This window comes from Pithys albifrons, chromosome 4 (genome assembly GCF_047495875.1).
Source record: "Pithys albifrons albifrons isolate INPA30051 chromosome 4, PitAlb_v1, whole genome shotgun sequence".
Classification (NCBI taxonomy): Eukaryota; Metazoa; Chordata; class Aves; order Passeriformes; family Thamnophilidae; genus Pithys; species Pithys albifrons.
This window is the reverse complement of record NC_092461.1, coordinates 1859658-1884138: the sequence shown is the minus strand read 5'-3', so window position 1 is coordinate 1884138 and position 24481 is coordinate 1859658. Positions and strand designations below refer to the sequence as shown.

General features: G+C 42.7%; 1 protein-coding gene across 6 annotated transcripts in view; it reads left to right on the top strand.

Moving 5' to 3' along the window:
* RNF144B (ring finger protein 144B) overlaps positions 1–24481 on the top strand; it is an 87582-nt gene that overhangs the window by 26426 nt on the left and 36675 nt on the right. The window contains exon 1 of one of the 6 annotated variants that reach the window (XM_071553183.1): positions 7623–7638. The exons of 2 other annotated variants lie outside the window; for them this stretch is intronic. The gene's annotated coding sequence lies outside the window, so the exon portion shown is untranslated. Of the gene's footprint in view, positions 1–7622; positions 7639–9473; positions 9571–10281; positions 10829–10863; positions 10933–24481 lie in introns of those variants that run through there. 3 more of the 6 variants (XM_071553178.1, XM_071553177.1, XM_071553181.1) reach the window with 3 other exon arrangements.

Genomic DNA, 24481 nt, shown 5'->3' with positions numbered 1-24481 from the left:
GACAGTTGGGGCACGTGTTGTATACAAGAAAGGAAACTTTTATAGGGGGTTTTATGGTGTTATATTATAAAGTTACTGTGCTTTTCCAAGCTCAGAGGATATTTGTGGCAAAGCCTAGAAAAAGAAAATCTAAATATTTTATATGTGGGGCAGGTGTTTGTTTTTATTTCACATACAACTTTTGTTTTCTTCACATACACATAAAATCTGCCAAACTTATGAATCTTCATTCCTGAGGAAAATCATAGTTTATAATACCTCCTGCTTGAGGAAAAGTAATTTTCTCACTGACTTTTTCCAGCAACATGCCTGGAAACACTTTTACAAGAATCAAACCCTTCATTATTTTAAATTCATCAGCTTTTGTAAGTTTTTTCCATCAAAAAAATAAAATTGTTTGGCAATTGATGGTCTGGAGACAGCAGAGATCTTGACCAACAGGGACACTTCAACATGAGAGAATCTTTAGCCTTGATGTGGTGCCAGTTACAGACTTTGTGTGGTCTAAACAGCAAGTGATGGATGGGCCTCTTGGCCTGTAATTGTATCCAAACTCCAAACATCATGGCACGTGGAATGTTGCACATTTGGGTTATCACTAAATGACAAAGGATTTATTGTGCACTTGTTTCCTCTTAAAGGAGGCTGAAGTAACTTTTTGTTTCCAGGAAAGGCAAAGAATGAAAGCAAATTGTTGAAATTTTTTCTTTCACTGTCACTATCTCCATTCCTGTCATACTCTGCTGTGTTTAGTGGAAATGAACTGCAGGAAAACATTAACTTGATTTCCTGTAAAACATTAATTTTATCTATTCTTCCTAAATATTCTTCAGTTGCCTCCTCCCCTTCCTAAGCCCAATGACAAGAGAAGAAATTACACAAAGATCAACTGCTGGCTTTATGTAAAATATTGCATGAAAATAGTGATTCATTGGAAAAAGATTTCCCACTGTCAACACACACACACACAAATACCCACTCAGGTCACGAAACAAAAAATGATATCATTAAGGACAAAGGAAGTTATTTTAGTTTTTGAACAGTCCTGATTCATGCTTCCTGTCTTCCCAGTTCTGTTTGGGGAGAAACTATTCCTAAATAAACAATTAAGCAGAACTGCCAGGAACTCCTCAAATCCTTAACACAGTGTTATTAGGAATAAATCCATAGTGGAAATAAGTGATGTTCTCCTGCTGTCCTGCTGTCCCATAATATACTCCTGGAAAAGCTGGTAGCCCATGGCTTGGACAAGTGTCCCCTCTCCTGGGTTAGGAGCTGGCTGGAGGGTCGGGCCCAGAGAGTGCTGGTGAATGGAGCTGCATCCAGCTGGTCACCAGTGGTGTTCCCCAGGGGTCTCTGTTGGGTCCAGTCCTGTTTAACATCTTTATTGATGATTTAGATGAGGGGATTGAGTCCATCAGCAGCAAATTTGCTGATGACACCAAGCTGGGAGGGAGTGTCGACCTGCTGGAAGGCAGGAGGGCTCTGCAGAGGGATCTGGATAGACTTGAGAGATGGGCTGATTCCAATGGGATGAAGTTCAATAAGGCCAAGTGCAGGTCCTGCCCTTTGGCCACCCCAACCCCTGCAGCGCTCCAGGCTGGGCACAGAGTGGCTGGAGAGCAGCCAGGCAGAGGGACCTGGGGGGACTGAGGGACAGGAAGCTCAACAGGAGCCAACAGTGTGCCCAGGTGGCCAAGAAGGCCAATGGGATCCTGGCCTGGATCCAAACTAGCGTGGCCAGCAGGCCCAGGGAAGTGACCCTTCCCCTGGACTCTGCATTGGTGAGGCCACACCTTGAGTGTTGTGTTCAGTTCTGGGCCCCTCAGTTGAGGAAAGAGATTGAGGGGCTGGAGCGGGACCAGAGAAGAGCAACAAGGCTGGAGAAGGGACTGGAGCACAAGTGCTGTGGGGAGAGGCTGAGGGAGCTGGGGGTGTTCAGCCTGGAGAAGAGGAGGCTCAGAGGTGACCTCAGCACTGTCTGGAACTCCCTGAAGGGAAGTTCTGGCCAGCTGGGGGTTGGTCTCTTCTCCCAGGCACTCAGCAATAGGACAAGGGGGCACGATGGGCTCAAGCTCTGCCAGGGGAAATTGAAGTTGGAGAGCAGAAAAAAATTCTTTGCAGAGAGAGTGCTCAGGGATTGGAATGGGCTGCCCAGAGAGGGTGTGGATTCACCATCCCTGGAGATTTTTAAATGCAGATTGGCCGTGGCACTGAGTGCCATGATCTGGTAAAGGGACTGGAGTTGGACCCAGGGTTGGACTTGATGATCTGGGAGGTCTTTTCCAACCCAATCCATTCTATGATTCTGTGATTCTATGAATTCTGGGTCCATGTGCAAAGTTTGAGTGTGACATATCACACCATGAGCTGATGATTTTAACCTGAAGATGAGAAGCTGCTGTTGTAAACCCTGTTTTTTGTGGCACAGTCTCCTGACACTGAGTTTGTCCTTTGCAAGGCTGTGGCAAGTGCTGTTTGTCATCTTTTTGGTTATGTTCTTCAAAAAGCCCTGAAGATCTACAAAGCTTAATGTTTATTTTAAAAGCTGGTCTTAGAAAGGAAATATAAATCAATTAACAAAATTGAAATAACTTCTTTTTAATGTTTTTCATGCAAGGGTGTATGATTTTTCCTTCCTTTCACTTGTCTTTTTTTTTAGCAAATATTCTATGCATGAACCAAAACCACAGAGACAGGAGAGTGTTCTGCTCAGTCCCTTCATGCTCTTAATTTCATATTCAGCAGAGTCAAAAGGTTTCTCTGCCTTTGACTCCCATTAGAATTACGGAATACTTTGGGTTGGAAGGGACATTTAAAGATCATCTCATACCACATCCCTGCAGTGAGCAGGACATCTTCACCTGGATCAGATTGCCATGTCCAACCTGCCTCTGACTGTTTGCAGGGATGGGGCAGCACCACCTTCCTAGGCTTGTTCCACAGTGTTACCACCCTCATTGTAAAAAAATCTTGTTCCTAATATCGACTCTAAAGCAATGCTCTTTCAGTTTAAAGTTGCTTTTTTCCCCTAGATTTGTAGTTGCAATTCCATAGACAGTTATCCTAAGGATAATGGAAGGTGAAATTTAATTATTTACTGGTAGTCAGAGTTCACTGGACACATTTTCTTCATCTTGAATTTATTACAACCTGGTCATGGAAGGAGAGAACTCATGGAAACTCCAAATTCAGAGTTCACACTTCAGAGCTTTGTTTATATTGTATAATGTGAGGGGATTCTCTGTGGGAACAAATTTATTGATGCATTTTGCTCCTGACTACATTTTGTCACATCCCAGGAAATACATATAATTGTATGTATAAATTCAAAAGTTGGGAGGATATACCCAAATCTGTTTAAATTTCTTCCTGAGAAGTAAAGGCAGTTAAGTGGAGCCAGTGGATTTTCACAGATGAAATCACACTTTTCATTTTCATCATTGCTTATCATTTCTTCAGTGACCACAGGTAGCACTGAAGCACAAAATACTGTTTGCTTGGATTTTAGCAGTGTCTGAAAAAACAAAGATTTTGGTTTGCCTCTTGCCCTTCTGCCCCTGTTCAGTCTCATAAACTCTTATTTCTTTTCCTAGAGATTCTCTCTGCCCAAATGGGTATATCTAGTTTTATAAGAGACTGAAAAAACTACTGGGCAAAAAGCACATATTTTTAATAAAATTACCTGGCACTTGAATGTAACAGCCACAAAAATAAACAACATGAAGTTGAAACCCCCTAAATTATTCCAGTGCAACTGAATAAATCCTTCCATCGCTTGCAGCAAGGAATGTGCTTGGCTTGAGTTCCCACTGTCCTAATTTTGGGATTGAGTTTAATGACTGCTTGCTGGGTGGTGTGTGTTAAAGATGTCCTGAGCTGAGATTGTCTAACCCCATTATTAAATTCCACAGAGAGAAAAGTGGACCTGGACAAACCTTTTCACATCTGACCTCACCCAAAATAGATGAGAGGCAAAGTAGGGCAGGGAAAGGAGTCTATAAAGGTGAGGGGAATGCCATGAGGACCCTCCCTGGAAGTTGAGGAAGGGAAGGGATGTTGGGAGAGAGGGGCAAGTTCTTGGTTTTCCTAGATGGGTGTGTTTCAGTTCCATTATTTCCATGCACAGCCAGTCCATTGGAGTAACCCCTCTCAACTTGGAAACCATTTCTCACCCTAAGTTAATCAAAGGGTAAGTGTGTCATACCTAAATGCTAAAGAAAAGGTATGAATCAAAGCTATCCTTTAGATCCACACCTTGCTCCTGCCTGCCACGTCTGTGGGAGCCCCATTGTTGGCTTTTATAACCAGAAAATTAGGTGGCTCAGCTCTGTCTGGTCTGTGATCTGCCCATCCCTGACTTCCAAAGGTGGTTAAAACAACAAGGTCTGGGCTGAAATGTATTATTACCCACCCACCCTGCCACCCTCCCCTCCAAATTTCAGCTGTCTTTTAAGCCTCAGGGTCAGGCAAAGCCATCACCCAGGAGACTGGCTTGGGTTGGAAGGAACAAAGCTGTCTCTTAATATTTCTGTAAAAAAGGCAGTTAAGAGCTCGAGGCAGGACAGAAAAAGCAGAAATAGAGACATGAAAACAGTGTGCACATTTTTATCTCATGACAAGCGTAGGTGAGTGACCTCCTCTGTCACAGAGGAAGCTTCCTGTGTTGGCTGCCAGGATGGTTTTTCCCCCTCAGTGTTTAAACTGATGGTGATTCTGCAGTCTGAAATCACTGCAATTCTGGTGCATTACCAAAACACTGGGTTAAAAGTCAACAGAATGTGTCATTTTTGGGCACACAGTCAAAAGGGAAAAAAAATATCCATGCATAATTGAAAGTCTGTGACATGCTCTGAAGTTTTAACTGTGAGCACAGTTAACAGAAAATAATTTCATTTGACTGAGCCTTGTTTCCCCCAAGCAATCTTTACATACTTTTGTTAACAATGTATGCTAACTTTAAGAGAAAGCAGGAGACCAACTTCAGTGTCTCCTCTTTCACAGGTATTTAATTTGATTCCCTCAATGCTGCTTTATAAATCCCTCTTTTCTCAGGTAAAAAGCCTCACCTGTTACCTGCTCCTCATGAGGACTGAGCAACTCCACGTCAGTATTTGTATACATGGACATGAGAGAGAAGCAAACTGGTTTCATTTGATTTTTTTATCATCAGTTCATGAGGTGGTGCTGGTTTGGGGGAAGCCACATGTGCTGTCTGGGGGAACTGGACCTGCTCACACAGGGCCCCTGAGCTCAGAGGTGTTTCACATCCTCCCCTGCTGTGCCACCAGAAGTGGTGCCATCACATCACTTTGTGAACTGGTGGCTGGCACATCTCATGCCACAGCAGACTCCTGGCAATTGGCTTGTTTTCTTGGTGCAGCTGGTTTTTAGCACACCCAGAGAACAGGCAGGAGTTGGCAGAAGCAAAATGTTTGTGTAGAGCTCTGGCAGAGCTGGTTGCTGGTGGCCAAATGCCCGTTCCTGGTGGCACTGCCAGTAGAGCTCTGCCACCAGCAGGCTTTGCTGTGGGGGCAAATGTACTTTCTCCTAATGCTTCCAGGACAAGTGGCACTGGAACTGCAGTAACACTGTCACAGCCATTGGCCTTGATCTCTAAGCTGAGATTTCTAAACCCCTGAAGCCACCAGGGCAACAGGATGTCTTCTCACTGGGTTTTGGTGAGGCTTTATTTTTTTTTTCCTTCTATCATGATTCTTTATGGATCAAATACCAAAAGGTAGTTCAAAGTATAAACACAGGGAAAAGTATGGACAGAGAAGAAATGCAGAGCTTTATGGAAGCCTTATGATCATGGCTTGCTTAGAGATGGTCTGCTGTGCCAACACAGTTTAATGAGTGTTGCTCATTGCCTTGTTCATAGAGCAGGAGGAGTGTAAGGCACCCACCACTCATTTTGGAGATCATAATCATTATAAATGCTCAGTAGACTGTGCCATCCCACTCCCTTTTTTACTGTAAAATAAGCTCTTTAGATTAGTACCTGCTATTCTTTCAAAATAATTGAACTTGATTTATCTCGCTCCAATAGAAAACACCTTGTAATAAAGTTTTATGGTTTAGTTAAAGGGAATAATGAAGATTTCAAGCCTGGGTTGTCAGTGAGTGACTTGCATGCTAAGTCAGAATCGTAGAACAATAGGGTTATTTAAACAGGAAAAGATGTGATCCTGATTTTCTTGTAGCTAATACTGAGTAAAGCTTGTCTGCTCACAAAATATCACATAGCTCTGTAGTTTTTGCACTGACATCTGATTTCTAGCCTTGGGTGATTATACAAATACACTTATTGAATAAAGATTCCTTTTTAAAATGTTTGGTTAATGAAGGTACCCACAGATGACTTTTGATGGTGTAATCCCCCTTTAAAACAGTTCCCATTGAATAGAACTATTAATAGTCCATGACATCAGGGGCATCATACTTGCAACTTCAGATAATATGTATATTTCTGTGCAAAACCTCTTCCTGCTTTGTTTTCAGCATGGGTTATGTTACTCATTAGTATATCTATTTTTGTTGTAAAACTGTCTCTCTTACATATACAAATACTTTCTTTCCATAAGGAAATGCATAATTTGCATGTACAGTAAATAAAGTGGATAAAGACTCATTTTTCTTAGTTAGGCTCTGGTTTTAGAAAGCTTGTTACAAAACCTGTTTTCATATTACACTTAGGGATAGCAATTATTTCTCAGGATATTTTTGATTGGTTGAAAACTGTGAAACAAGGTAGTGAAAATTTCTTTTTTTTTTTTCTCAGAAGTTCTTCCTAGTTCTTTATCTAGAATTACACTGAAACTCTTAGTTATGCAGTAACTTGGTATTTTCACTTGCCATTAATGGTATTTTGCTTGTGGGATGTGAGAGATCTTTCCACTGGTCATGCTATTACTTTTTTACCCACTTATGTCATAAAATAATTAGTAATTTTAGTTAATGCAGAGAGGCTTAGTCATTTTGTAAGTCTTCCAAGTCACTGCAAAGATGACACAGCAATGTTAGTAATTAACTATGCCAGCCTTTATTCTTATTCTGGCCAGTAACCCAACTGAAAGGTCCTGGTGATGCTGCATTTTGGGATGGATCATCTCCAAAGCTCAGCCCTGGATATATAAAGGCATCAGTTAAGAGTGTCCAAAAATTAATTGGGCCATCTCAGATCTGTGCTTTATGTCACTGTTACTGAAGAAAGAAGCAAAAGGGGAGGATTCTCTGCCATTGTGTGACATTTTTAAGTTCTATTTTTGCTTCATTTGTTGGCTCAGAAAGGAAACCAATCAAACTGGGTTAAGAGATTCAGGGATTTGAGCTGGGTAGCAATTTCAGAACACTTCACAAAATTAGCTGGCCAAGAAGATGTGCCCCTGAGAAACTGTGAAGTACCTGGACTTGAGGTAGACCTGGAAGAGAAATCATTTGGACAGAAGAGCTTGCAGCAGCCCAGCTCACATCTTTCAGTGATGGCAATGAAAAGAATCCTCAGTATTGCTCAGCTCAAGTCCTTACACTGAGCTCTTGGACAGTGCTGGGTCACCTTAGCTCCTCTTTGCCCTGGAGAAGCACAGAAGGAGGACAAATACAGAAGAGAAGGTGGAAGCAGAGAGGCAGAGATCAGTAAGTGCCTGTCCTGTGTGTAAATCTGTGGATCACAGTCTAGGATTTGCCACTCAAGAAGTGGAGGGCTTGGAATGAGCACTTTTAATGTTTCCAGGTCATTAAATGTCTTAAGAAGCATTCACAATGTTTCTCACCGATTTTGTGATGGTTAAGGGAAATTAATTTGCTGTAAGCAGTTTTGCACATTTGTGCCATCATATTATAACTTTCATGTATAGAGATAGTAGGAAATGGGATGAAAATATCATGGGATGTTTGCAGCTGAAGTTTCCAGAATTTCTCTGTATTTGAATGTACTGATCTAGTTTTCATAGTTTAAAAGAACAGCCCCCCTAGTTACCAGCTGGCCTCACCATTGAGCTAAAGGAAAGTTGATTAACCTCTGTTTGCAGTTCTATTTCTTGGCTGTTGGAGCTACTCCAGTGAAGTTTGGGTTTGTTTTATTGTGCCAGCAAGGAGTAAATACCAAACCAGATGCTACTTTTGCTGCTGTGCTACTGGAACTGCTGTGCTCTCCTTCTGAACCTCCTGCCCTTGCCATTTTCCCTACACCTGCCTGAATTACTTGATTTCCCTCATCCTCACTCTCTCACCACTCTCCTCCTTGACATGATTGTCTTTCTGCTGTTCAAGTGCTGTGGTGCTGAGAGCAGGAAGATTTTTCTTGCTGAGCTTCCTCTGTGGCCTAACAGGGACTTGTGTGATGGAGGCAGAGTAGCAAAGGCAGCAGCTGCAGGAAGAAAATACAGGAGCTGGAACAGGGGATGAAAGGAGTAGTGACAGAGGCTCAAACTTTTCCACACTAGAACACAACACGGAGGATTAAAATCTACTCACTGAAGGTGAATCCTTTTCTAATCCTGAAGTTTTACAAAGAATTCCAGATTTTTATTAGTGCCCTGCAAGCTGAAAAATAGCTCTGAGCCCTGGGTGTTTCTGGAGTGCTGTCTGGGGTTGGTCACTGCTGAGGAGATGGGGCTGCTTCTGCTGGGAAATGCTCTGCTGGCCCCAGTGGCAGGACATGTGGTGTGGCTCTATTTTACCTAATCCTGTTGTAAACCTATCGATGAACACCATTGGGATCAACATGATTCCACCTGTTGGAAGAGCTATGTTTTTTTTTTTATTATTCCCTCCCTAAATATAAAATTATATATAACCCCCAGAGCTGAATAGATCGATTTTGAATTTGTACTTATTCTGAGAGGAAAAGAGTATATGATGGTAATTCAAGTAAAGCTCTAATGTACAGGTGCAAGGAGGGTGAATTAAAGTTGAACAAGTTTTCTGCCTTTTCCTTAAATTAATCTGATGCAGTATAATTGAGCTTTCTGCCTTTTTCTTAAATTAATCTGATGCAGTATAATTGAGCTTTCTGCCTTTTTCTTAAGTTAATCTGATGCAGTATAATTGAACTTTCTGCCTTTTTCTTAAATTAATCTGATGCAGTACAATTGCCTGGAAATAACTATAAGCTCAGTTGTGAGCTTCTATACACCCTGGAAGAAACATAATAAATATAATATAATATAATAATTATTTTATATAGTATAGATAACATATATATTATATAATTTTTCACAGGGAAGTACTGAAGGCAAAACAGCAGCAATGATTGCATGAAGCACAAAGTAAACTTATTTCATCAGAAAGAGAAAAATTATAGATTAGCATCTCTACTTCCCCCCTCAGCCTCTGTTTTTCTGCACTGTAATGTATCAGCACTTCTTATCTGTGGGTGTGGTGCATTTCCTACAAGAAAGGTTAGGGAGGGTTTGGTGTCGTGTGTCACAATAGCACCTTCTGCTGCTGCTGCTTGGCCGGTGTGAATCACACCCTGAGGTTTGGAGAACAGGATTCCCAACCCCTCTTGAACACAAGTCCAGCTTTCAGAGAGAAATTTTTCTGTGGACAGAATGAAGCATTCAGGTTTGAAATTACAGTGATATCTTGTTAGGTTTTTTTCCCTCCTTTCACCTCCAATGTGAAGAAATTACTTTTTTTTTTTGATATTTTCCCCAAGCAGAAACCAGCAATGTTTCAGATCAGTAGGGCAGAGCTGCTGTGCAAACTGCTTATCCTAAACCAGGTTAATTTGGGAGGGTTTTCACCCTAAACCAGGTTAATTTGGGAGGGGTTTCACCTGCTGTGCAAACTGCTATCCTAGAACAGGTTAACTTGGGAGGGTTTTCACCTGCTGTGCAAACTGCTTATCCTAAACCAGGTTAATTTGGGAGGGTTTTCACCCTAAACCAGGTTAATTTGGGAGGGTTTCCACCTGCTGTGCAAACTGCTATCCTAGAACAGGTTAACTTGGGAGGGTTTTCACCTGCTGTGCAAACTGCTTATCCTAAACCAGGTTAATTTGGGAGGGTTTTCACCCTAAACCAGGTTAATTTGGGAGGGTTTCCACCTGCTGTGCAAACTGCTATCCTAGAACAGGTTAACTTGGGAGGGTTTTCACCTGCTGTGCAAACTGCTTATCCTAAACCAGGTTAACTTGGGCGGGTTTTCACCCTAAACCAGGTTAATTTGGGAGGGGTTTCACCTGCTCTGCAAATTGCCATCCTAACACAGGTTAATTTGGGAGGGTTTTCACCCTAGAACAGGTTAATTTGGGCGGGTTTTCACCCTAGAACAGGTTAATTTGGGCGGGTTTTCACCCTAGAACAGGTTGATTTGGGAGGGTTTTCACGAGTGGCACATCTCCTGCGCTGCTGCTTTCGCTTCCCGCTCCGCAGAGCTCCGCTGGGAGCTGTGGCTCAGAGCAGCTCGGATCCCAAATCCTGGAGCTGGGTGTGCTCTGGCTGCCTGGCAGAGCTTCAGGAATCACCTGCAGCTGAGCTGGGGCTGGGTGGGAAGTAGGAAGTGCTGCACTGAAGCTTCCTGTGGAATTAAATGCAGCTCTCCCAGAGCCGCTGCATGCGGAGCTGTGTCGTGGATCTGAGATAGGATGGCAGCGAGCGCTAATAGCGGGGAGAGGGGGATTTATCAGCGTGGCACAGGGGCTGGCACACAAGTGCTGCTGCCCTAAAAGTGCCCAGCTGGCGTTCCCAGAGCAGAGGAAGGGCGTGTGACAGTGATCTGTGCTGCTCATTGCGAGCTCCAGGGGTTTGTGACATCGCGGCTTTGGGAACGCCGGAGCGCAGCTCCCACTGCTGCCTCTGAACGCTGCTCGCCTTCCAAGGTATGTTGGAACGCAGCTTTTTGCCTGGTTTTGCCCTAAAAGCCAAGGGTACCCTGAAAGAACAGCCAGCCAGCATTTGCTTCTAATGGAAGAGAGTAGAAAAGGTGAGGATTGGAATGGTTAAAGGGCTAAAAGAAATGTTATCTGTGGTCTGACTGAAATCAGAGTGTGTGGTGATTAGAGCTAAAGCAAAATAAAATCTTGGAGTCCTGACTATTAAATAAATAGACTTCAAGTACTTCCCAAAAGGGTGGAATGACTTTTGTCAGTGTAACTTTTAAAGAAATAGCTGTGTGAAGTGTTTGAAAATGCTGCAGTGTTAGGATATATCTTGTGGAAGGCAGTTGCTAAAATGACATACTGTCAGTATGTTTTGGTTTAAATACAAGAACTCCTTTCATACTGGAAAAATACCTGATTAACCTGGAGGAAGCCTGAGTTTAAAACACAGAGGTTTCCTCCTGGTCTAAAGGCATTTCTTGTGCCAGAGTCTCATACAGCTGGTATCAGGGAGGCAAAAATATGTGTATTTCAAGTGTTAACATACACTTCTAATCTGCTCAGGGTTTAGGGTTGTTTGGTTTATGTAAGCCCATATGAACTATATACAATAGTATTTGTTTTCAGTTTACATTTTTAAGTTGTTTCACACTAAAAATAGACAATTGTATTTACATGTTTGTAATGCTTTCTCATCATAAGACTTTCTTAATGCAAAGCTGCTTCAGTGATGAAGATGTTTCAGTCTAGTTTATTATAAAGCTCTGTATTTTCTGTAATACAAAGCATTCTGCTGCCTAACTGTATATTGCAATATCAGATATCCTCCTTCACAGAGCACTGCAAGTTGTAAAATACTTAGAATTACTGTAGTTAAGGAAGCACTGCAGGGTGACTTCCCATTCTCTTGGTAAATAGACACCGAATGCTTTTAAGAAGTGAATTTTAGCAGAGATACACAGGCCATGACTGAAATACCCTGTGCAGCTTTCCAGCTGCCTGGGAGCAGCCAAAGCAACATGATATGTTTGGCTCCCCTCAGCCTGAAGGGCAAGTGGTCTCAGGAAGGGCAGGCACTGCGTTTGGGATATCAATATTTATGGAAACAGAAATTTCAGAACACTGTCCTTAAAAATTTTTCCAACCAAATACATTGTCCTGATTCTTGTCCTGGACAGGACTTGTCTGTGCCTGAATGTGAGTGGGTGTCCGGGTTGTTGCCATTGCATGAAAGCAGCTGAAACCCTTCCCTCCATGGACATGAGTTATGTTGGAGAGAGTGCAGCACATGGATAAGGGAATGGCTGCAGGGATGCTCCTGATGGGAATGCTTTGGGTTATGGATTGAGAAGTGTCTGTGTGCAAAATGGGAGGGTATTCCTTCCAAATAAACCAGAACTATTGCAGAGCCAAGCCAGTGTGATGAGAGTCAGGCTCCTTTTCTCCCATGCATCTTGGCTGTCCCATGGGGGTGTTTAACACCAAGTCCTGTCTTGCTCATACAAGGACAGAGAAACTCCCTAAGCTTCATGTGGAGTAGTATTTGGAGCCTGGTGTAGTTTCTGTTCCCCATGCTGAAATATTTGCATGCACCTGGCTTCTGGTCATGGTCTTTTCCACAGATGGTGACATTTGGGTGATTTTGTTTATGTGATAGGTTACTTTGGGGCAAAAGTTAATAATATAAATAGCAAACAACACCAAGTTTTTCTCAAGCTAAATTCTTGGATTACAGTATGTTCTCTAAATGCTTCATAAGCTTTGTAGAATTAAGTAAACAGTTTGGAAGTGGTTGTCTGGCCTTTCCCTTCTGGGGGACAAGGAAAGTGTGTACTTGTCCTTATTGTAAGTTTGAAATGCAACTGTGAGAAGCAGCAAGGCACTTCATAGGGAAACAAGCATTGCTAATGCTTAACCCAGTTGGCAGTTCATTAGTATGCTCTGATAATATCTCTGGTGTGAGTCTGAGCCCTGTGCCTGAAGTTCACCCTGTCCAGACCTCCCAGTGACTTTTAGTGGTGAGACCCAGTGAAGTGCATTGCTTTGATGTAGCTCAAAAGACTTCCTGTCACCCTTCTTGGGAGGGGAGTTTTCTCAAATGTGCCTGAAACTACCTACTACCTATAGATTGTATGTACCAGATCCATAAATATCTCCTGGGCCAGCAGTGCTGTGGTATGTGAGACCATAATTCCAGCTCTGGGCCCATGGATATCACATGTGAACAAAACACTGGGGCAGGCTGCCAGTGTTGTTGCCAGCTGAGGCCATGGGACCTCCCTGCATATCCTAAAGCAGACGTTGCCTCCAGCTCCAGGAGCCTGAAAGCTGTCCTGGATCTGTGCTCTTCCTCTGGGTGCTTGTCTGGAGGTGAATGCAGTTCCCTCTGGTTCCTCCATGCCAAAGTGCAGGCCTGTGTAATGCACTTCACAAAGTTTCATTACCCAACAGCCAGGAATAACCTTACATTCATTCCATCTTACTCTTCTTTTCCTCTGTGAAGAGAAACATTGAATAAAAAAGAGCAGATCCAAGGGGAAAGATAGCAATGATTGTAAGCTCAGCCTGTAGCATTTTTTGTTTCTGAGCTCCCATACCAGACCAGGAGCCTTCTCACTTGACAGAAGCCCAGGGCTGAGGGCCATCGTACACTGCAAATTTACCCAGCCTTGGACAAACATTGACAGAAATGTTTGTGCCAAATAACTTTGTGCTGATCAGTAAGAAAAGAGTGCTCAGTGATCTTTCACTGTGTCTCTTGAAATGGTTTCGGCTCAGTGGGAACTGAGGGGGCATTACATTCATAAAGTAGATCACTGCTAGCAGGTACTGAAATACTCAAAAAAAAAAGAGGAAAAAAAAAGAGTATCTCAAATTACAAAGCACCTCATCCTTCACTTCTTGCTGAAGTAGGACTTTTCCAGCTCCTAGTCATCCAGGGAGGAACAGAGGTGCCAAGGAGAAATTTCTAGGCTTGAGAACATGAATAGATTAACTAAATTCAAATAAAAAAGGTAGGTATACAAAAAGCATTTTGTTGTTGGAGTTTCCTAGGCCTCTGTATGTGTTGATACATGTGCACAATGATATATGTGTGTTCCCCATTTCTGGTTCCTTTTATTCTATTCTAATCATGAAAAAAATGTCATGAGTTGCCCAAGTTCTGGGTGGGTTTTTACTGTATTTTTAGGGGAATCTGCTCAGCCTCCAAGGGAAACCCCAGAATCTCTAGTTAACAATGTTATCAGTCTACCTAATTCTTTGAATGTCCTTGGTTTCTGTGAGTACAATTTCTACTTTGGTGGAGTTTGGCTTAACTAACTGTGGGACCTGTGAGTGTCCTTGTGCCTTGTGTTTGTGGGTGAGTCAACAGCTCTGGAGTCCCAAAGCCAGCCAGCACCAGGCACAGAGATTTGGGACATGTGAACCTGGTTTTTGCTGCAGAATGGATAACCTCTCTGAAGTAAAGCAATCCCACACATGCTGCAGTCAATTGCTGTTTGTTTAAACTATATAAATGCAATGAGAGATTGTGTACCTGTCTGAATGACTTCAAAGACCATAAATAAGGGCAACTGGGTGAGTCAGAGTGGGATTTCCAGAACCGAGACTTGATAAGGTGTATTTTTTTGGTGCTGGTCCGGGTCTGTTATTGGTGAAGACTCTGAAGTCAAGATGTGCTGTTCATGAGAACTATAACCAGCAATGTTACCATGCAAAAGTCAAGTTGTGGGGAGGGTTTCAGGCACATTAGAGCAAATCTCCTGCGTGGAGCTTCTTCCTGTGTGCTAGACCTTGCTGTAAACACAGCCATCATGGGGAGTAGTTATCCATCCTTTTTGTTTGAAGGAGAGAGGAGAGATTGTGGAATGGCTTGTTTTGGAAGGGACCTTAAATCATCTAATTCCATCCTCCCTGCCAGGGCAGGGACACTTTCCACTGTCTCAGGCTGCTCAAAGCCCCATCCAACCTGGCCTTGGACACTCCCAGGGAAAGGACATCCACAAGTTCTCTGGGCAACCTGCTCCAGTGCCTCACTGCCCTCTGAGTAAAGAATTTCTTCCTAACATCGAGTGTAAATCTCTTCTAGTTTAAAACCATTCCCCCTTGTCTTATCACTAGAAAGTGCTTTTCCTCTTTGTGTCCCCTCCCCCTTTAGGTACTGGAAGGTCACGGTGTGGTTTTCCTGGAGCCTTTATTTTTTTAGGTAGAACAATCCCAGTTCTCTCACCCTGTTGTCATGGGAGAGTTGTCCCAACCATCTTACCTTCTTTGTGGCCCTCCTCTGCTCTCACAGGTCCATCTGTGTTGTGCTGAGTACCCCAGGGCTGGATGCAGCACTCCAGGTGGGATCTTACAGATTGGAGGGCCAGAATCTCCACCTTTGACTGGCTGGCCACCCCTCTTCTGATGCAGCCCAGGATGCAGTTGTCCTTCTGGACTGCAGGCACACACTGTTGGCTCATGTCTGACTTTTCATCCACAAGAACTCCCAAGTCATTCTCAGCAGGGCTGCTCTCAATGAATTCTTCTCACAGTCTGTATTCATGTCTGGGATGGCCCTGGCCCATGTGCAGCATCTTGTTGAACTTCATTAAGCTCTCACAGAGCCACTTCTCTAGTTTGTCCAGATGCTGATTAGGAGATGGAGTAAAGAATTACTTTTTTATTAGAAAGAAAAAAAGTACCATTTTACTGTCATGCTCCTGTTTCTCCCCTTTAATTGAGACTGTCAGTATTTGTGTCTGTTGCAAGCTTTTCTGCCTTTTACTTTGTTTTAATAATGAGGAGAGGAGGGAAAGTGTAAGACATGAGCCATTACTCAAGAAGAAGTGGGTTCTGTCTGGGTATCTGACAGAAGCTTTGATGATATTCATGTTTGCTTTCACAAACTATTGTATTTTCAGATAGCCAGGAATGAAACGTGCTGATCTGAAAACATTTATGAGCTCTATAGGTTTGCAAATGGAAAAATCCTTGCAACAGAAGAGCTGGATCTCTGTGTTCAAGGACTGAAACAATTCCTTCCAGACTAGCTCTGCTTTCAGCTTTATGTGGTATATGTTGCTGTGGCTTAGGGGAGAATTCTTTGCTCGTGTACATGTAGCTACAAATCATTCCAAATTGCATGCTCTAAACCCCTGTTACACAGAAGGAAAACCACATTTCATGACAGCTAGTGTAGAAGGTCATCATTCACATGCAAAGAAAATTCCAGAATTAAGTAGAAGCAGTGACACACAGGCTGGCACTGGTTGTGTCTGAGCAATAGATGGGAAAGTTCTTGTGTTCCACCTGTGCTTAATTTTTGAAGCATTCAGATGGAGGTGGGGAGATGATGAAGGAGAACAAGCTGGTCTTTCCTCTTCCAAAAAACCCCCCAGTGATGCTGGAACCCTTCCCCATGGGAGTTACCCATTCTAGAGGCTGAGATAACATCCCTGGTGCCAGCAATAACTTGCTGGCTGAAGTTTTGCACAGTGAAGATGATGTGACCTTGCACCCTCCTGACCTATTCATAATTGCACTGGTGGGTTCAGGAGATTCTTAATCAGTCTCCAGAGAGAATTTATGAGAAAGGCAATGGTGTTGTTTGCCTGGGGTGAAGTAGAACCCACATATATATAATATATATATATATAATTTAGCCAATAGTATTTTAGGGACATGTATGTTTTGGAGTGGTCAATGTTTTTATTACAAGTACCCAAGTGGTGTGTGTGGCTTGACCATTTGTTGACTTAGCCTTCCACATTTTGGGAGGATGGACCAACAAATGAAGGAAACATGCACTTGTGGGGAGAGGAGTTGAGAAAAAGTCCAGAATTCTTGCCCTTTTTCCTAGTTCTGCAACAATGGAGACAAAATGCCTATTGGAGGGCATTAATTGTCATGGTCATAATTAAAAGACCAGCTAGCAGAAAGGTGCCTTTAGAAAGGTTTCTGTAAGCTTGTCATTCTGTAGTATAATAAGTCTAGGAGTTCTTTCAGTGCTCTGCTCTACATACTCATTTTTCTGAGTGTTTGGAAGGTAGGGCAGCCTCTTTCAGCTGCTCTCTTAGTGGCTTATCTTTGCTCACATAAGCAGGGTCCATCAAAGCCACTGCAAACCCTTCCATTGGCAGAGCTTCACCTTCATGGCTAAGATCATGTAGAGACCAGCCAGATGCTTCCAGATGCTGAGGCACCTGAGGCTGAAATCTTGCATGTTTGCAGGTTGCTGTTCTCCTTTGTAATTATTTCTGTAATGAAGGTTGGAAATTTGGAGTGGAAGTGAGGGAATGATGAATGCAAACCTCTAACTGCATTTGATGGACACTTCTGGTTTATTCTATGTCTTGTACTAACATCTGGATTTCTAAGTGGTTGCATTGAGCCTGTGAGAAACAAACTGTGTTCTGTGTGCTTGACATGGTACAGGTAAAAATCTTCCTGTGAATGCTTAAAGCTTGAAACATGGAGGCAGGAGGTGGATGTGGAAAATCAGGTGGGGCAGTGAGACAACATTGTGTTGTGTGATAAAAAGTGCCAGCAGCCAAATTGCTGCAAGCTTTTTTAACTGAAGTTTAAAAAAAAAAGTCATATTTATCTTACATAATAAAGTGCAGAGCTAAATAGATTGTGCTCTGTTAAAAATGTTTATTTCTAAAAGTGAGAATATACAACTGTTTTAAAAATACATGGCTACTGTAGGCAGGAGTGTAAGACTAGTTTTGGTTGAAGCTGTCTTTTGGTTGGGGCTCATTTCTCTTCCCACGTGTGGGCTGGGAAAGAGAAAGAGGAAATGTGAGTATTGAGAGGCCAAGCAGCCAGAAGCTCAGTCAGGGGATTGTTTCTGGAGTTTCCTTCTCTTTTTTCACCAGGTCTGGGCAGATGTGGAACTCATTCAGTGCACTGTCCTTTCCTCATCTCCAGCTGACTTGGGCAAGGCTCATTCAAGAACTGGCAGGGCAGTGGGTTAGGGATAAACTCTGGTTGGTTTAATTACCAGTTGTGAAAAGCAGTAGTGGTAGTTACTTCAAAAACTGCTTGTGTTTAGTTTCAAAACAGCCTCATGTCTGAGCCTAAACCTCTACTATTGTTTCTTGATGACTGTATTTTTTTCTTGTAAAATTTTAGTGTGGTCAATAGCTATTAATTTTGTTTTCTTAACAAAGGCTTGTATTGGTGACAGTGACTTCCCCAAGGTCTAATGGTGAGATTTGACTCCCAGTCTTTGATTCACTGAATGTCCTTGTACTTGAAAGTTGTCATTGGGTAGAGTGTTCTGCCAGCTTTCTAAGTCACTGAGATGTATTTGGACCAAGGGCAATTTTCAATATTTTAACTGTTTTATCTTGGTTATCTTGAGTAATGTATTTATTCTATAATGATGAGCAGCATGTTTGACTGTAAGATTAGATAGGGGCAAATTAAAACATTATATGTGTCAGTTTTGCTCACTGAGCAGTCACACAAAAAATTTATAAAAGGAAAATGAACTTATTTCGTGATTTCTGTTGATGTAAATCTAAAGTTGTGTGAAAGTGCTTTTCAGTGCTTCTGGTGATCAAAGACTGGAGGACCAAATTGCAAGTTTGGAGGTTTTTTTGGCTTGACAAGATGAAATGGCAGAGCTGTCAAAGGTATCATCTCATTGCAAACACTGAAAAAAACCATTTCTCAGGTCACCCCTTCTAAAAATAGACACATTAATTTTTTTAAGTAGTTGGCTTTTAGTACATTTTGCAGAATTCAGAGAAGACCAGGCCAATGTCACAAATATCTTCTGAACACGCCCTAACTAAACTGTAAACATTCCAGCTCAAGGATTTAGCATATCCCAAGGTTTTGTTATCGGATTAACAAAAATAAACATTTTTTTTCTGTGTCAAAGGCAAACTGTTACATCTGACTTCCTGTTCCAGCTGGGAAAGCCAAGTCATCCATGCATTTGACCTCCCAAAAGCTCAGTTCCTTTTGCTTAGTAAATGCTTCAGTTACCAAAAGCCTTCCTGTGGTCAGAAAGGAACATCTATGATTTTGTCATTAATGTCTTGACGAATGTGCTTTTATTTCATAGTGGTCATCTTGTCAACAGGATGTTAAAAGTAAAGTGCACCAAACTAGGATGGGTGGAAATTCCCTGTAGCTTAACATTGAGAGAGGTTGTCATTAAGAATGGGAGATGTTATTTAGGAAAGCTTTAGAGTTTAATCTTAGACCTGGTGACCAATACTTGAAATTCCACTTGGTATAACTGTTGTTTCAATGTGTTTTGGAAATACTTGGAAATGTTTGATGCCAAAACACTGAAGTTCTGTTGTCTGACTGCACTTGGTCTTTGCTTAGCAAAGCTGAGCACTGTGACCAGGGTGAACAGAAAACCTCAGGAGGATCCTGCTGTTGGCCACCTGTGGGACTAGACATGTCACCAGTCGCTGTGCCTGTGGCTGTCACTGTCACACTGCCCAGCACAGGAGCTGTGATGCATTTGGCTCACCCCAAGACTGATGACCACAGACCTGCCCAGGACTCACATCCAGTAGATTATACAAGGGTGAGAATCCCAGACTATTCTGAGCTGGAAGGGACCCACAAGGATCATTGAGTCCAACTCTTCAGTCAATGGCCCACACAGGGGATTGAACCCAGACCTTGGCATTATTACAACCAAGGTTTAACCAACTGAGCCAGATCTGGTGCAGGAAGATGTAGCTTTGCAGCCTGTCAGTGTTTATTCACCATTTATTCAGAATTTATTTCACCATTAGCTATTAGATTCCCTTTTCTTGGACTACTCAGATTTTTAGGAATGGAAGGGGGAAAGGCCACTTTTCCCCCCCTTATTGTAAAGCAGCATTGCAAGGAAATACATAAAGGATTCCCACAACTGCACAGTCACATCTGTTTTGGGGGAAAAAAATAAGTGGTTTGTTATATTCAGTTAATGTCCAAGGTCTTCTCACAAAAAAACTCCAACAAAAAGCTCCCAAAAAATGTCCCTGAGGACATACTGATGTGGGGTCACTAGAAGTTACTGTGAAGAGCTGGTGTTCTAAAATCTCAGAGTTATTCACATTTCACAGTGTTACACTACAGAAGGGATGTGACCCAACAAGTGTATCCTCCAGGACTTATGGAGACTGCTCTGTATGTGCCCTAATGACTTTTTGATTTATTAGAATGTTTTGAAATGACTGAGTGCATGTGAGATTTGGGAAACTGTTCAATGTGTATTTTAAGCATCCTTGGTATAAAATTTCCTAGCAGGAAGCTGGATGATATTCTTAACTACTGTAGTCTGTCCCTTAACATTTTTTTTGTGCAAGAGGCTTCCCACTCACTACGTTATTTTAGAAGTATTTGATTTATTTATTTTTTGGTTGCTAGCATGATATGAAAATATTCCATATAACTACTGCTTCTTCAACAGCAGTGCGAGGTTTGTTTTGGTTTTGGTTTTTTTTTTTTTTCCAAGCATTCCAATGAAAACAAGTGAGAGAAATTGCCTTTGGTGTGTTCTCATGTACCAGACAACACATTTGCTTTTGTTGCTTGTTGTCTAAATGACTTTTCTGGCAATAAAAATTTTACAGTGCAGAAATCTGTCATGGAATATTATACATCTGACTTGTTTTAAGCCCTGCTCAGAGAGAGCACATATTGAAATACTTTCATTGTCTCTAATGCTTCATCTTGGTAGCATATTATGGTAATCCAGAAATGGGTTTTCCCTGTCCATGAGTGTAATCCAGTGCTTGCTGTATTAAAGCACAGATGTAATACAGTAATTCTGAATATATTAGAAATGTATTTAAAATGAGACCTATTCATGGGTCTGGTTGCTTTTTTGAGACCATAATTTCAGAGAATCTAAGTACTTGTTTAACTTGTTAATAATCTCATTGCAGTAAAGCAGAACATTCAAGCTTTGATATAGAGGAGACATATTAAATGTCCTTCTTGAAGATGAAGGTTTTCTGAAATTGGAGCTTTAATCATATGTTTTACTGCCTGATAAGCAATGCTGTCTGGGCTAGGGAGGTAACTCAGTGCATATTAAAAGAGAAATGAATACCTTGTGGTTTAGTGGGCAGCCTGTTGGACCACAGAAGGACTCGTGCACGTGATCCAGACCAATTCTTTGTGCAGATCTGCTGAGTTTCAAAAAGCTGTCTCAGAAGGGAATTTTGAGTAATGTTATCTTGACAGAGTTGGGAGAGCTAAGCCCTTATAACTAAAACTGGCAATGATGGGGTTTGCTGAAGCTGATAGAAATGTGGCTTTCTGACAGCTGTCTTTACATGCCCTAATTTCATAGCTCAGTGTATATCTTGTGATATGACCCCATTATCTTAATACCACTCTTCTATATTTTTTAAATCTTTTCTATAATTGCTCTTTTTCTCCAAGGGCCTGATTTTTTTAGCATTGGTTTTTAACACTCATGTTTTTCAGGTAGTTTTTCTATTTTATTTTTTTAAAGAGGGAACCTTAGTTACAGGAAACAACAGACTCCTGAGCCCAACAATGCCAAACCAGGTTTTTGTATGGCACTGAAGTAATTTCATCATGGGTGGAGTGCTTAAAAAAATCTCTAGGGCATGAGAAAGAATGACTTGCAGGGTTTGCAAATGTGTCTTCAAGGACGTTCAGTCATAGCTGGTGCACTGAACAGGAGTGTAGCACAGGTGCTGTGGGTTTGTTTGGATACTGAAATATTTTTTTTGTGAAACAGGGAAGTGCAGTGCTGTGTGTTAGACCCACATGTTTCCTCAGAGCTCTCTGCAATCCCACCACGTGTATCCAAGTGCACACACCTGGGTGCTGCTTTATGGCAAGCCCAGGGTGTGCTGGGACAGAAGGACCTGCACTTGGCAACCCACAGGGCAAAACTCCTAAAGGACCCTTTTTGTTCCATTAATGTTTCCTGGAACAACGTGTCTCATATTTGTGCGTTTCTTGGCTTCCTTCAAGCTCTGATTGCAGCTAAAAGCACACAGCTCCTGCCTTCAGCAGGATTGTTTGCAAACACAAGGCTCGAAGGAGCTTCTCCAAGAGCTCTGTTGTTGCAATCGAATACAGCACATGAAAAATGAAAGGGTGACTTATGGCACTGAACAAAATCCATTTATTCCTCTCCAGCTTCAGTGCAGGAGGCTTTCATGTTTCTGTGTGATGTTTCTAAGTAGTGAAAGTCTCATTCAGACACGTTTTTTTAGCTAAATACAGTGAGTTGATTGCGAGCACATGGACAATGTCCTTCTGATGTTGCAGCTCAGGAGACTGCCTGGCTTGTTTGCTCTATCCCAAACACAGAGAAACTTCTGTTCCTTGGTAGTAGTCTTGGTTTGAGGCAGCTGGGCAGACTCAAGTGAGCCTTTGTATGACTGCAACAAGGATGGTACCTTACAATTCATGCTTACAGGGAAGGTTTCAGCCCCAGGTTGCATCAGTTTTTCACACCTCTGTGGAGCTGTGGTGGCTTTACCTTGGCTGTCTGCCAGACACCCACCCAGCTGCTCTCACACCCCCTGTCAGGGATTTAATAGTTTCCACTTCAAGACACCAATGCCAGGAGTTTCAGTGGGTGCCTCTAGAAGCAGAACCAGCAGATATTTTCTGCTAGAAAGTAATTTTCACAGCCAGACATCAGACATTGTGCTGTCAGGAGGCCCTTAAGAAGGACAAGTTCTGTAATCCTTCCTCCAGTGCTTTTGTTCAGTTTTTCATCTTTCACTCAGAGTCTCCACTGCTTTGCTGTTGGTGTTTCTGCTTGGGCTTATCCCTCTCAGACCTGCTTTGAGCACACTCCAAAGTTTTCTTCCTCATAGATAGTGTTGAGACCTTTCAGTCCTATGGGAAAGCACAAAGCTTTGTCACCTCCCAGAGACAAAGCAGAAGTGTCCACAGGCAAATGAACAAACAGGGAATGTTCGTGCTTGGCAAACTGTGGTCCTGGTGACTGTGCAGTCCTGGAGCTGACCCCACGTGGCTCTCTCACATTCAATCAGACTTTCTGGCCCTGCCTTTTCCTGTGGCATCAATATTTTTAGTGTTAGAGCCAGGGAAGTATGAGTCCTCTTATGAGGTGGGTGGCAGACAATTTGAGGAAAGATGTCCAATTTCCTGGAAATCCTGTGTGATGAATAGAGGAGTAGGATCTGTGTTCCTGTGCATGTCCACGACTGAGAGAAGGATGTAAAAAAAAGTGGATCTTTACAGTTCCTGAGTGTTTGCATACACTGGGGCATGTTTGACCCCTCCTTGCCACTGACTGAGGCTGGTGCAGGATTCTCTGGGTTAGAATGTCCTTGGAATGTTTATCCATATCCCACAACATCTCGTGGAGTCTGTGTTGCTGTTCAGTGGAGGGTTTTGTGAGCAGTTTGGTGCTGCATTACAATGTTTGTGACACATTTCTTGCTTTGTTTGGGATGCCATCCTAAATGGGTCACTTGTGTTGGTAAGCATGAAATGGAAGATTTTAGTGCTTAAAAGTGTATTTTATTTATACAAGAATCCATTATTTTTCAGCGACTTTCCATTTACTTTTAATTCAAGTCATTTTTATATTGATATAACCAAATGTGGAATCTTTTCCTCTTTGCCCCCAGCTCATTCTTCAGTGACTTCCTCTCCCCTTGCACAGCACATACATCCAAGATATATTATTTTCAGCCTAACCTATTGGCAACTCACTTGTAATTACAATAGGAATTTTAATCCTCTGTAAAGAGACCCGATGGATGTGTAATTAACTAATGACAGTCTGTGGGACTAAGCATAGCAAAGTGAAAGCTGTAAAAATTCAGAGCAACTGAGGTGGAGCTTCGTGGCTTCTCTGCAGCACCTGGAAAAGTCAGTTCTGCCAGGCTGGGAAAGCTGAGGAGATGATTTGAGAGCTTGGGAGAGGACAGTGCATAGTGAAGTGTTGGTAAAGAGAAGGAGTAGAGGGTGAGAACTGGAGGAAGAATTGTCTTTCCCCATTGTTTCCACTGCGATCTGATAATGAGAATGAACCTGGTTTTGGAGCCCAGCTGCTGTTGGATGGGACTGCCCTTCTCCATAACCCTGAACTCTTCCCCCTGCATGTGCCCCTTGGCAGCAGCAGCAGAAGTGCCAGTTCTGGTAGGCAGATGCAGAGAGCAGTGGGTCAGGTTGCTCTGGGAATAGCAGCAGGCCAAGCATCTGCTCTGCCTGGGACAGGCAGGCTCTCAGTGCTAACAGGATGGCTTTGCCTGTGCCAGCCTGATCCAGGGAACTCGGGGAGTGTGGAGGGAATGTGTTCCCAGCAGCCAGGGTATTTTTCCTTCAGGGGCTGAGCAGGCAGGACGTGGAGCTGTGTCTGTGCCTCTGAGCCTGTTCCCTTCAGCTGTGCACTCCCATGGGGTTGTTGAGGCTGCTGTAATGTGAGTCAGCCTGGGCTGTCTGGGCACTGAATCCTCTGGTCTGCCAGGTTTGCTTGGTGTTGTCTCCTGGAGGCTTCCATGGGGTGCTCTGCCTGTTTTAGGGAGAACCTCAGCCCTGCTCTGGCATCCTGGTGTGGGGGAAGGATGAGTGTGTGGGGGCACAGGCAGCAAAACTGAGTTTATATACAAGCCTCATATATCAGAGTTATTACAGTGACAGTGGAGTATCACTGTGAGTCCCTGCAGCCACTGGGCTGTG